Source organism: Eufriesea mexicana, unplaced genomic scaffold, assembly GCF_001483705.2.
Source record: "Eufriesea mexicana isolate 0111107269 unplaced genomic scaffold, ASM148370v2 scaffold3953, whole genome shotgun sequence".
NCBI classification, from domain to species: domain Eukaryota; kingdom Metazoa; phylum Arthropoda; class Insecta; order Hymenoptera; family Apidae; genus Eufriesea; species Eufriesea mexicana.
In genome coordinates, this window is record NW_016911957.1 from 107,883 (window position 1) to 122,342 (window position 14,460).

Below are 14,460 nucleotides of genomic sequence, written 5' to 3' on the forward strand. Positions count from 1 at the left end.
CTTTCATGAATACGATCGAAAAAATTGTGAAAACTATATTGTGCAATCGATATGACACGCGTACTAAGAATAACATTCTAGGATTATATCGATAAAACGAGAAAATAATTCAGGGGTTTATACGATAGTCACGAACAACAGTTATCGGAGATATGGGTCGTGGTGGCGCTAGTGAGTTAAGTACGGAACCGTCTTAAGGCTGTCGAAACTTACTCGTGAAAGGGAGCGAGAGAAAAGAAAGTCGAGTTCGCACGTTATGATCATCGGTGTCCTGCCATCGTGAACAGAGTCACGTATAGAGAGGATTGACCATGACGCCGAACTGTGAGAAATTACCTGCGAATTAATGGCTATTTCGTGGTCATTATGCAAATTAATGTACCATCAATTATACCGTTAATTTACACGATAAAGAGATGCAAGGTTAATTCGGATTTTACTTGTGGATCATTTAATATGAATTCAATCATTGAAACGGGGTTAATTGTTTCCTTAAGTTGCGTAGAATTGTGCAAACACAGATGGCGTTGCTTTAACCCTGAACGCTCCGAATTCAATCTTATATTTTATTCTAATTAATTTATAGTTAAGAATGTTTCTCGAAATGATTTTTTAAACGTTAATTCTGTCTTTATATTTTTCTGATCAAGGATTTAATTCGGATTTTCACTTTTAATCGAATTATTAACCAAAGTAGTAACACTCCGTGTGAAATATGTAGGATGAACCATTTAATACGGTCACTTAAATTATCTTCAGTTATTTAATTATTAGGGTAGCCATGAAATGTTAATTTATCGTGAACTATAGGGTGATAAATTAGTTTTGTACTAAACAAAAATGAAATAAAATAAATAAAATTATTTCTTCACGGATCTTTCACTTAGACCACTGCCATAATTATCAGCACAATTGAAGATTATTCACAGATTTTTGTATTCCACACACAGTGACGTAAATACAGGTCTTAGATATAGCTATGCACATATATTGGTTTCTCTTTTTCATGGAAAACAGGTTTTTAATTAAAAATTGTAAATATTACGTTCCACTTTTAATAACCCTGAATTACCAACTGTCAAACTGTGCCTTTTCTGTTATTAGCAATACTTGTCATAGAAATAGCATAAAATTCGAACTTTCCGTGAATTTGGGACACCTTATATAAATTCTTCAGAGCTCGTTGAAACCGTCATTCACGAGCATTCGACGTTCACTTTCATTGAGAAACGCCCTGGTCCAAGTATTCCCTGACCCTCATTGTTCGAAATCCCAGGTCCGGCTACACGTTCGAACAAAATTCCATTACCATCCGAAGGCGGCTCTAGCTCGTTCGCACCTGCTGTTCCGAACGTAAACCTCTCGACCTAACCTCTCGCTTTTCTCTCGAGGAAGAAAGGCCAGAGGATTCAGGCTGAAGGAAGGCGGATCATAGTGCTGGAAAAATGCCGGGGAACGCGAAGGTATAAGAGGGACTCCGAGACGAAGGAGCCAGGGCGCGTCGCGAACAGATGTTAACGATGAGATTTATGAATTTTTCAACTTCCGGATTTCGTCTCCCTTAGTCCACCATCTCCTCGCTTTGCTAGTTTAGCCCGCGATCTCTCGGCAAATCGTTCCTCCGCTTGGGCTATCGCGGATTTAGGGTGCGCTCCACTCTGTCCTGACAGGGAAGACGTATGTGCTTTGGACCGAGCACTTGTCGGGGAACACGAAGAGCTCTGTTTCAATTTCTGCAGTCGCGTATCTTGGAGGGTTGCGCTGCTGCGTTTGCCGAATTTGCATTCTCCCAATGCAGCGGGTTGCTGAAGCACTCCTGTTCCTCCGATTCACTGTTTCCAACGACCTGAACTGTGAACTGGATTGAATTAAATTTGGAATAGAGCGGAGTTGCTTGACGAGATACGTAGATTGGATTTTTGGGTTCTTATGAGTGGTTAATTTTTGGGGCTCGAGTAATTTGAGAGGATTAATTTAAGGTGTTTCGTCCGAGAATTTAGAAGAAATAATTCGAACGAGGTCTGCGTCCTTTTACAAACACAAACTGTTTTTAATTCGCAAAGAAGTGTAATTTATTCTTGCGAATACAAGTTCTGTGGTGGTTTGATGAGCTGTTTCAGTGTGACTGACTGTTTTCGAATGGTTTCGAGTGTTTTGTATTTTTCGATGTGATCGCGATTGGTGAAGGTGTGTAATTAATCCAAATCCAGGTAAAATTGAAATATATACTTCTGGATGACCAAAAAATGAAAATAAATGTTGATATAAAACTGGATCACCTCCTCCTATTGGATCAAAAAAAGAAGTATTAAAATTTCGTTCAAATAATAATATAGTAATAGCTCCATTGTAATAAATACTCATCAAGGAAATAATGTTATTTTATCTAAATCTAAACAAAATTTTTTTATTAATATAATAGTAATTATTAAATTTATTGAATCTAAAAGAGATGAAATACCTGATATATGTAATGAGAAAATTGTAAAATCAACTGAAGGAGAAGAATGAAATATATAATTTGATAATGGAGGATAAACTGTTCACACCTGTACCTGATGTAAAATTAAGTGGTGGATACCTTTCTTTCCATTGGTGGTATGATTACTAGGGGGTGTGTCGAGGAAGTTTTGGTATGCACGAGTCTTTTAAGGGAGTGCATGGAAACGTTTGGGCGGCTTCTTAACACTAGATTTACGGAACTCGTCAATTTGTCGGATGGGTTGCTCCAATTATACGATGGTAACAAATTTAGTTAGATTTAAGAGGATTAATTTAAGGCTCGAGAAAATTTGTTTTAGGTTGGAATGTGAATTTTTATATATTATCAGGGATGTATCGTAGTACTTCCTGTTTGAGTTCTGAAAGCTACACACCCTCCAGCTTCTATTCTTCGGACACACTACCCTTTTTGACACGCCGTGGTTGTATTCCTGGATCGTAGTACGTCGTGTTACCCAGAGGTACCTAGCTTCGGGCGTGCTATTATATCTTTACCATTCCTGCACACCTCGACGAGCTACTTTTTCCAATATCTCATAGTCAAACAGCGTCGAACATGGTGCTACGTATCCCACTTTCTAAACTTGCTATCAGAAACACCGTGGTTTCTAGCTAATAATAGACGAAGTAAGCTTCTCGTCACGTGGAATTCCAAGTTTTCCAAACGAATCCTCTGAAGTCTGGAAAAAAGGTATCATGGCGTACTGTGACTATAAACATCCATCTTCCTCCGCGTTCTTCGTGCCCTCTATGCCGCCATGTGGCTTGACAGTCACTCAGGTATATATCCACGTGTGTCCATATTTGTCATACTTTATTTTATTTTATTTTATTTTGTTTCATTTTGTTTTAAAGTGGAGTTTTGAAATTTTAACAGAGGGCGGAGGGAGATTTATTGTACACGAGTACAATACAAGAGTTTGTACTGTATATTGTACGTATATAAAAACTTCGATACGGAGTTTATACGTTAATTAAAGTTTAAAGAGCATCATCCCTGTTGATATTGAAAAATGCTCGAGACAAAGGTTAAATTATTTCAAAGGGAATATAATTTAATGCTAGTAACATTTTTCGTCAGTGCACGTGTGGAGGACGTGAGTGTGAAGGTCATCTTTGTTTCCTTAAATGAGATTATATATCTTTCAACGCAATGATCGATGTACATCGTCATTCTATGCGAATGAAAGAAACGATACTGAACTGCTCATGACAGAAAGTCACTAGCCTAGGAGATAATTTAGATAGCGATTAAACGAATAATCAGGAATAAAAATTAATTTCGAAATTAATGTTAACATAAACAATAAACAAGCACCTATTTTAAATTGCTATATTTAGATAGCAGGAGATAATTTGAAATACCAACCTGAAAACGGTAAATATAGTGTCGCGCTAAAAAGAAGATCAACAGAAAGCTTACGAAACATGCATACAAATGCACAAGTAGCTGCGAATTCCAGGCACACTCCTTAATTATTTGCTTATCATTAGCTTCGTTAATACCATCGGACGATTCATCTCTAATAATTATTACTTCCTAGATAGCGAATCGGAGCGAGATAACCATAATCGATCGCGACTCCTCTTTTACACGGAAAATTCTAATCGCGTAATCTTACCTCGGACATCTCTCGCTTTATCTCGAACAGGATACGAATTCCATTCAAAAAAGAGAGAGGGAGAGAGAGAGAGAAGGAAGAAGATTAAGAACCGTAGCAACGGTTCGCGATTTGTTTTCGCGTTTCGTTTATCACGCGGTTGCGATGAAGGATCGCGAGCTGTTTCGCCGATTAGCATGATCGTTGCGGCTCGTTTTATTAAGGTCAGAGGAGTCGTACTGGTACTACAGCCTGATTTACACCGGCGGTCTAGTAACGGTACGGTCACGGTACGTTGTCAGTGGGATCGTGGCTCTGTCACCGATACAGCGCGCCAGTCACACAGCGCAGGCCATTTCTCTCGGCCACTCTGATTTCCCTAAGCGTATTCATGCTCGGGATCCGATGCACGCTGGCCACCGGTCTCGTTAAATATTATTCATCGCGCCTACGCCGCTGTGAAGAGCGGACGCGCCGCCAGATAGCGCGCGCGTCGCGCTGAACGATGCTTAACCATCTACAACGCCGAGTGACTCGTGGCTAATATATATGGCGGTGTTTATATTTCGCTGTTTCGCATTTTCCACGCCGTTTATTCTCTATTCTTTTTCGTTATTTATTTGCAAATTTATCGCGGTCCTGTGTTTTATTGCTGCTGAATTATTATTGCGGATGAGTTAGGTGTAAAATTGTTTCCGCTTTTGTGACTTACTTCGTTCCATTTATGGGAATAGATAAATTGGAAATTGCGTAGCGATTAGAGTGAGGTTATGTGCGAAGGTAATTTTTGCTTTTTATTGCACTGTTACGTCTTATTGTTGTATAGTTCGTGGATATTCCATTTGCAGTGATTAGTCGGTTGTAAGTTTTAAATATAAGAATAAGGTTATGTGCGAAGAAAAGTTTTGCGGCAACTTGCCACCAGATAGCGTGGCGTGTTATAGTAAATGTTACTTATTTCATTATAACGCTGATTGTGGCTTAAAGTAATATAGTGAGTTCATATCTTCGTGAATTTTATTGTATTACTTTACTTAATGTTCTAAGAATGGTACTTTATTTTATTTTCTAATATTTTATATTTTATATTAGAAAATAAAATAGACTATTTTAATATTCTAAGAATGGTATTTTATTTATAGAAATTAATGATTCCGAATTTCCAAGTAGCTTATACTTCAATTATTCTTGTCATGAACGCAGAAAATTCCTGTTAATAAAAGTCACGGAATTATTCATCGTGATTCAATTTTTAAATGAAAATGTAATAGCAATTTGGTCAAGTCGACTTACCATTCCAATCTTTAGTCTAATTCGAGCGAAATTTACGCGTTTACTGGAAAATCTTGGGGTTTATCTTTACCTTGGTCCACAATGGCGTCCAGACGTCTAGTCGAGGGGTTGTTGAGAGTGGTGGGGCGCGCATCGACGGAGGACGTGCACGTCGCACCCGGATAATAATGCGGCGTGCTCTCGAGCTCTCTGCGCTAGATACCGGTGAAAGCACTACGGGCCAGTCGCCGCTGGTCATAATATCGTCTTATTTATCGGTATCGCCCCGTGGAGAGCAGAGGCCTGCAATCGTAGCGACTGCAAGTGCGATCGCCTTGCGAGACAAGGGGTCTCGATCGTGCTCGATCGACCGAACCCTTTGTGTATTCCAGAATACCTGCGTCCAGGCGCAGGGGTAGAAAGCGTGGCTGTCACTTTTCCTATTATTCGTTTAGCCGTCTTTTTATTTCGGAATTACGCTTTCACAGATATTCTTTCGAATTCCTTGAAATTTTTTTAAAAATCCTTTGATATTCCTGGAAATTCTTTTTGATTATTTCAGAATTTTTAAACAATTTTTGAAATTCGAAATTGTTCGTGGTCCCTTGCTATTCTTTAGAATTCTTTGGGATTTTTTAGAATTCTTCGAATTTTTCGAAATTCTGCGATGATCGTTATAATAAATACCGATACTCCTCGTTTACTATACTCTTCTGCTCCAACCATACTGAAAAATCTACCCCAAAAAGCAACCCTTCGAACACACTTTGGTATTTTCTAATGAAAACACCAAGATTCCTCTTCAGTGATTTTTTAAATTTAACATTTTTAAGTTTAACGAAGCACCCACCATCTGTCTCGTTCCCATAATTTTCAATCCAAGTCACAACCCACCCAGCGCACTCACGGGACCCAAACTTTCGCGTCTTCCTTTCTCTAAACCGACTAGAATACATATACCACGGAAAAAAATCCGACCGTTCCACCTTGGAACAATATTTCCAACATAAAATATGACCCGTGTTTAAACATCTTTTAACTGCACCTACTACACATCTCGCTCGTTAAGAGCCCGAAGCATAAAACACTCGTCCGAGCACGCGCTCCCTCTCGCTTAGCCCAATACCTATGTAATCACCCACACCGAATTTCACCTATTCTCTCGAGTTTCCTCCATTTTTCTCTGCCCATTTCGAACGCTTTAAATCCAGCAGGGTCACGATATTTTTCTGCAAGATCCATTGGCGCGCGAGTCGCGCGCCGCTCGCGCTCCCACGGCCATAATTATGGATAAGAGTCGCAATAAATAACGTACGTGCGGCTCGTATATAAAGTCAGCGAGACGGGTATAATTCGTGCATAATTTACTCGTTTTCGATAGGCCGTTGGGCGAGGTGGGTTTTCGCGGTTCCTAAATCGACGCAGCACTTTGGAAGGAAATCGTGCCGGATACCGTGCGCCCTCTTTACATACTACACCCCCCTAGAATCGAAGTAACCATTCGACAGGGATGTTTTCCCAGCAAAGATACCGGCTACGCTTGAGTTACGACCGTTTTTATCTCGTCCTCTTTCACCCTCTTTCACCTGCGATCGTCTCTCCTCTCTTGGCCAATACATCTATCCGTTTCATCCCCTGTATCCAACTCTTCTAACCACCACTGTGATAATTCGTGAAATTTCTTTTGGTACGAATCGAGGAACAAAAGAATTTCCGTGAACGTTTCCTTTCTTGCTCTTAGCGCTGAGATTTTGCAAAAATACGCGAAGAGTATAGGTAATTGGAGGTAGGATCGAATAAAGGGTGAATCTAGGTGAGAAAACGAGTCGAAAATGTGGAATTAGGTTTTCTTCTATGATCCTCCGTTTCTGAGATAATCGGCTTTAATCGTGCGCCAGTGGACTGTACTTAAGATTCAGTATCACTGTATTTATCGGTGGATGCCAGGTTGCAGGAGGCTTTTGTGTACATCGTTTCTATATTTACGTTTTTGTAATTATCTTGCAGATGTTGGAAATGAACATTTTCGCCAGTCTTAATACGTTCGTCGCTACGTCACCATATCTGAATGACAGGTATGCTTCCGTGGGGGCCCCGTCACCCAAATATGGGTGACCCTCTTCTTGTACAAGTTAAATGGGATTTTCAGTTGCATTTTTAAAAGGAATTTAATGGAATAAGCACTTAATTATAAATATAGGATATACAACATAAAAATATTAAGAATATACACATTATACTATACTTTTTATTAATTTATATTTAGTATAAAATATTACATTATACTATGTCGCATGGTATTCGTTAAAACAGTCTAAACATATTTGACGCGATTTTGGACAATTGGAACAATAGGTCGTAGTGTTTTTACATTTCTCGTAATTGTTTGTCAATATGTTTATGCGTAGTAAAACTTCACCAAGTCTGCTACTCTGTTCTATCGTTTGGTTATTTGCAAAATGCAAGTTTGCTGATAGTAATTCGAAACGATTACAGGAAATGGAACATCGTAAATAGCGTCCGTTGACCAACATCTAACGAGCGGTGTCTGTACTAGACGCATCCAAATCATCAATCCGATAACGTTCTAGTGCTCAGACAGTAGGATTTGGGTCCCGCGAGAAACTCAACCGAATCGCGTTGGACGACGAACGCGTTAAGGCGATGTTCCACTTAACTCACTAGCGCCACCACGGCATGCTCAGACAGTAGGATTTGGGCCCCGCGAAAAACTCAACCAAATCGCGTTGGACGACGAACGCGTTAAGGCGATGTTCCACTTAACTCACTAGCGCCACCACGGCTTATATCTCCAACTCGTGGACGTCGTCTATATCGTTGAACTTTCTAATTGTACTAGAGCAACCCTGGGATTTTCTTATCCCTAGTGCTCTTGTCATAATGTCCACAGAACATGGTCTTCGTAAATTTTCGTTAATGCCAAAAAGTGGAGGAAGGAATTAAACGCGCGTTTGATAAATCAAAAGTGTACAGTGTGCTGGAAGACGTTTAATGTGGTTGGAAGGAAAAATTGTTGAATTTAAAGCGGGGTTACGGAGGAAAGTGTGCAGTGGTGATGGGTGAAAATAGATGTATGAGAAAAACTGTGGGGATTCGGAAAGAAAACAGAAGCGTTCGCATCCACGAGAACCTGGTCACCACGTGTGATTCGTTCCCAAGGCTGAGTAACGGCGAAGGGAAGTTCTGGAGAGCACTATGCTCGGATGTCTGCCGAGGCAACTGGAAGAGTAGTCTGTCAGAAGCTCTTGGAGATAGGTCGACGTTTTGATCGATAAGGAAAATACAGGTGTCTCACTTTTCGCGATTGCTGAGGTGAGACATTGGAAATATGCATCCTGCATTCCTCCAGGAAACATCTGAGCCCTGTATGATACTTTGCGTTGCACAGGTGTCTCGTGAGATCTAGAGGATCTAGCGAATGTGTAGTGGATTGGGATCAACTTCTTGAATTTCTTGAATCGTCGAGGAAGAAGATGAGAGAAGTACGTGTATCCTGTTCTTCAGGATCGTGGTGACCAAGATAGATTAATTTAGATATGAGCAATTTAGCCTGGTTTCAATTATGGTACTGTGCATTGCTCAGAAGATGTCTCCTGACTTAGAAAAGGCTAAAAGGAATATCGTAGTTTACTTGCATGGACTTTATTCTGAGGTTCTCAGAGATAGACTGACCTCGATGTACATAGTTGCTATCAGTGTTAGTATTATTTTGAGGAAAATGGCTGATGATTGAAGATGGCGTTAGAAACAATTGTTACAAGGTTTTTAGGATTCGCCTTGTTCCGTTCGAGTGAAAATAGATTCTGTGGCTATCAAAATACCCTCATACCCGTTGCTGTGTTTACATACTCCTCTCTACAGAATGTAGACACTCTTGGCAGAGAGCCTAGGAACGTTTAGAGAATTAGCCTGTGGAACGAATAGGAACGAGCCAAAACAAAGACCCCGAGTCTGCTGCAAATTGATCGATGAAAGACAACCTTCTATCTGCAAGTCTGTAGACCACCTAAACAGTACAATAGCGTTTACTAAACGGATGCTTCCTCTGAAATCGACATGTTCCAAACTCTTATAGATCAGAAAGCTTCGTTGGTACTGTATTTAAAATTGTTCGAGTAAAATAATTATAAATTAAAAAATTAAAAAATTGAAAATTAATACAATTAATGTAGTTAAAATAAATAGGACGATTAAATTTATAATCAAAATCGGCAAATTCTTGGTTATTACGGGAGAAAAGTAAATTATACCTATGTAAAAATTGTGTAGGACTCAGAGTTATAAAATCACACCGGTACCAAAATTATTTTATACCAAAATCACACCGATGTCAAATTCTCACTGATGTCAAAATTACACTGATACCAAAGTCACACCGATACCAAAATTATTTTATATCTAAATCACACCGATGTTAAACCCACACTGATATCAAAATTACCCCGAGAAGAAAATCACACCGATGTCAAAATTACAGCGATACCAAAATCATACCAATGTCAAAGTTATTTTATACCAAAATCTCACCGATGTCAAAATTACAGCGATACCAAAATCATACCGATACCAAGTTACACCGATACCAAAGTCACACCGATCTCAAGATTACACCGATACCAAAATTATACCGATGTCAAAGTTATTTTATACCAAAATCACACCGATACCAAAATTATTGTGTACCAAAATCACACCGATGTCAAAATTACAGCGATACCAAAATCATACCGATACCAAGCTACACCGATACCAAGCTACACCGATACCAAAGTCACACCGATCTCAAAATTACACCGATACCAAAATTATACCGATGTCAAAATTATTTTATACCAAAATCACACCGATACCAAAATTATTTTATACCAAAATCACACCGATGTCAAAATTACACCGATACCAAATTATTTCTATATCAAAACGATTTCAGTATGAAAATTACACCGATACAAAAGTCATACGGACATCGAAACCATCGCGAGAAATTACAGTGAAGCCCGCAAACGAAATTCGCTCGCTCTCGAAACCGCAGAAGCCGGACCCGTGACGGACGTCGAAGCAGAGAAGAAAAAAAGATGGCGGGAAATAAAGAAGAAAAGGGAAGGGAAAAAAGGAAGGAGCACGGTGAAAAGGCTAACGAACTAATTAAACTACTAGCCAGCTTGGAGGGCTGAGGCAGCTTCCGTTTGCTCGCCTCTTTCTTCTTCCTCGGTCGTTCCCCCGTTCGCTCCATCGAGATCCGTCGTTGGCCTGTGTACACAAGGAACGCGACGGTTAAGGCGAATCGGAGGACTGACGGGAGCCAAGAGAACGCATCGGGGATTAATGAGCCCTCGCTGCCGTTCGTGTCGCGTTTTTCCACCGAGTCGATCCTGCGCCAGTGGGACGAGAACGACCCCCGATCGGGTATACGGCCACCGTGATACGTTTCTTCCACCTTTCTTCCCGATACTCGCCTGGAATCGCTGTTTTGTTAGGTACTGGTTTAGTTGCATCATTGTTTTTTTCCTTCTCGTTCTTCTTCTTTTTCTTTTTCTTTTTTAATGCTAACTTGGAACGTAATTGGTGGTTAATATCGATGACTGATATGGTTCCTTTGGGAACTTGGTGTACTTTTAAAGAGGGTCTAGAGTGGTTTTTGAGGATCGAAAGTAAATTTTTTTTTTTTTATTTTGCTTTTATGAGTGGAATGTATGGGATATCAGTCTTTGGTTAACTATTTCATTTAATTAATAATTTATATGATTAATAATTAATCTTATTTCTTTTATAATTGGCGTATATATAAAGTAAGGGATGTAGAGGTTCTTAAGAATCGAAGATATAGGGGAATATTTTTATTTTATTCCTTTTTCTTTTCTTTATGGGTGAAATATATGAATCGTTCACTACACAAATCGATTAACTCTCCACTTTTTGAGAAATTTGAAATATAAAGTTATGACTGTACCAAGTGCTTTGACACTTTAATTTAAGATTATTCAAAAAGAGGAGATAATTGATTTGTGCAGTGAATGACTCTATCTAGTATTGATTTTTGATCATTTCATTTTGTGGATGAATGTTTTGTTAATTAATTTAAGCTCGACTATGATTGGCGTACATTTAAAGAAGGAGGTAGTGTTTCTTGGCGAAAGGGAGTATTGGTGAATTTTTAATTATTTTTTTGGGAGTGAAATACATCGTGATCGATTTTTGTAAAGTATTAAAATTCCTGAAAAATATTTCAATGTCCTTGAAAAAAATACTAAAATACCCTTAAGATTGTTGTTAATTTTCAATATTTTTTTTCGCGATATTTTTGCATAATTCGAGATATTTCTCGAGTAATATTTAACGAAATGTCGAAAAGTCTTACCTCGTAAATGTTCGGGACACCACGTAGCCGGTAGCGAGTTAAGAAACTCGATAACCTTCCCCTTTTTTCCCGAGCAGCAGGCCAGAAATTTCAATTTCCCTCGCTCCTTTCCGTCAGGTTTTCCGAAGATTACTTAAGACAACAAATCGAAAGTTGCTAGTTTGAACAGGAAGATAATTGGAAGCTCGAAGTTTTCACGAGAAAATTGGAGTTTATGTGGAAAACGAATTCGTGGTTTATAAACTGGTCAAAGAGAAACAAATTAGACGCTGGGGGCATGTACATGGAATAAATTATGGATGCTCTTAGGGGGAAGGGGAGGGGCTCCACATAATTTCCGAGTTCATAGTTCTACCTGCATACACAATTTTTTAAATCATTAATTTTGTGTATATAACATATTCTATTAAATTATGTAACATGATATGATATAGTGAAGAATAGTATATAACACAGAAGGCAATGTAATCAAAAATGCTACATACTACAGAAGCTAGTGTAATAAACAATATTTAAAAAATGGTATATACTATAGAAGGTAAGGTAATAAAGAATAAAATATGTTAAATAGTGTAGAAGACAGAGTGTAATAAAATATAGTACATAGCATGGAGGTTAGTATAAAAAAAAAATTAAAAATAGTAGGTAGTATAGAAGCCAGTGTAATAATATATATAATTATAAAATATTATATAGCATAGAGGGCAATATAATAAGAAATAAAATATGTTAAATAGTGTAGGAGGCAGTGTAATAAAATATAGTATATAGCATGGAGATTAGTGTAGTACAAAATAAAAAATAGTAGATAGCATAGAAACCAGTGCAATAATACGTATAATAATAAAATATTATATAGCATAGAGGGTAATATAATAAAAAATAAAAAAATAAAGGATAGTATATAGGGTGAGTCACTTAACTGTATCACAATGATTTACTGTTTAATTATATGTTGCATTAACATAGAAATAATCATTGCATTGTATACTCGTCTCGATATTAAAAATAATTTTCATTTAAATCCTCCATTTATACAACAAATGATTTACCACTAAATTTAAGTAGTTACATAGATTAAAAATCTCCCTCTTTATAATTTAGCAATTATAATATAATAAATAAGTATTAATTCATTTAATTTTAATAACTACTAATATAACAATAGTAATAATAATAATATAATAATAATAATAATAAGAATAATAATATTGTCTTGTTTTTCTACACATATAGGGGATGCAATTATTTGCTAAATATAAATATATATACAATATTCCTAGAAAATCGAGAAACGCGATAACATAAACAAAATGTACAAACAATTCATGGATAACTCGAGATCGCAGTTCTATCCTTTATTTCGTTTCTCGATCGGGAATAAAATAGAAAAAGCAGTAAAAGGAAAAAGGAAAATATAAACTGGAGCTGGAAATTTATTTTGAAAATCGTTACAAGGGTAAATATTTTTCGTCGGAGGTTAATCTTTCGATATTTCCCGTTTCGAGAGGAAGGAAGCACGCTGGCGTGTGCCAGGTGATAAATCGATACTCGAAAATGGTATCCGTGATCGTTGGCCGATGGCAGGGAAATTCCCGGCGATATTCCGTCGACGGTGGAAATCGCCGAATGGAAAATCTGTTTCCGCGAACGATTCCGCTCGGAACGTGTTTCCGTCGCCGGAAAAAGAAATTACGAGGATAGTTTTGCCGCCAACATAACCCTGGCATCAATTCGATTCCGCGTTTTCGGGTGTGTGCCATTTAACGCGGCGCCGGAGGATCGAATAATCTTCGTCGATTGGCTTCCACGATTCCCCGCGTGTCGCGAAAGTTGCCAGAAAATTTCTCGCAAATTTTTACACGCGCGAACTCGTTTCCGCGTTACGATTTTCGTTTCCCATTGCAAAGCGAAATTTGCAATTGCAACGCAATTTGGTAGCGGAGAGAGAGAGAGCAGATATGGAATAAGAATTTCATAGCGCAGTTTCTTCGGCAAGAGAAAGTGGTACAGGTTGATGGCAGAGGGAGATATGGAGATTTATTTTTGAAGGTGAAGCAGTTGGGTTTTCATCTAAAAATATAGATTTATATTTTTCTTCAGTAATTTTTGTTAATTTTTCTTTTTTTTATTGGAATTTTGTTGTGAGGAGAAGAAATGATTGGTGTCGATCATAGGATGAGATAGGAAAATTTATTTTTGGGGAAAGAATTGTGCTTTGATTTAGAAATATAGATTTATATTTTTCAGTGATTTTTGTTAATTTTTTTTTTTATTGGAATTTTATATTGAAGTTTTGTTCAGAGGAGAAGAAATAATAGGGGTCGATGGTACAGTGAGATCTGAAGATTTATTTTTAAGGAAAAAATTGTGCTTTGATCTAGAAATATAGATTTTTATTTCTGTTCAGTGATTTCTGTTAATTTGTTTGTTTTATGGGGAATTTTATATTGGAATTTTGTTGAAAGGAGAAGAAATAATAGGAGCCAATCGTAGAGTGAGATATGGATATTTATTTTTGGTGAAAGAATTGTGCTTTGATCTAGAAATATACATTTATATTTCTGTTCACTGATTTCTGTTAATTTTTTTTTTTTTTTTTATTGGAATTTCATATAGGAATTTTGTTGAAAGGAGATAAAATAATAGGGGTTGATGGTGGCATAAGATAATGAAGGGTTGAAAAGGATTTATTTTGGCGAGCTT

The 14,460-nt window shown here is 37.7% G+C and overlaps 1 long non-coding RNA gene across 2 annotated transcripts in view; it reads left to right on the top strand.

Moving 5' to 3' along the window:
• Positions 1-14,460, top strand: part of LOC108551394 (uncharacterized) — a 147,720-nt gene that overhangs the window by 41,643 nt on the left and 91,617 nt on the right. The gene's annotated exons all lie outside the window — the stretch shown is intronic.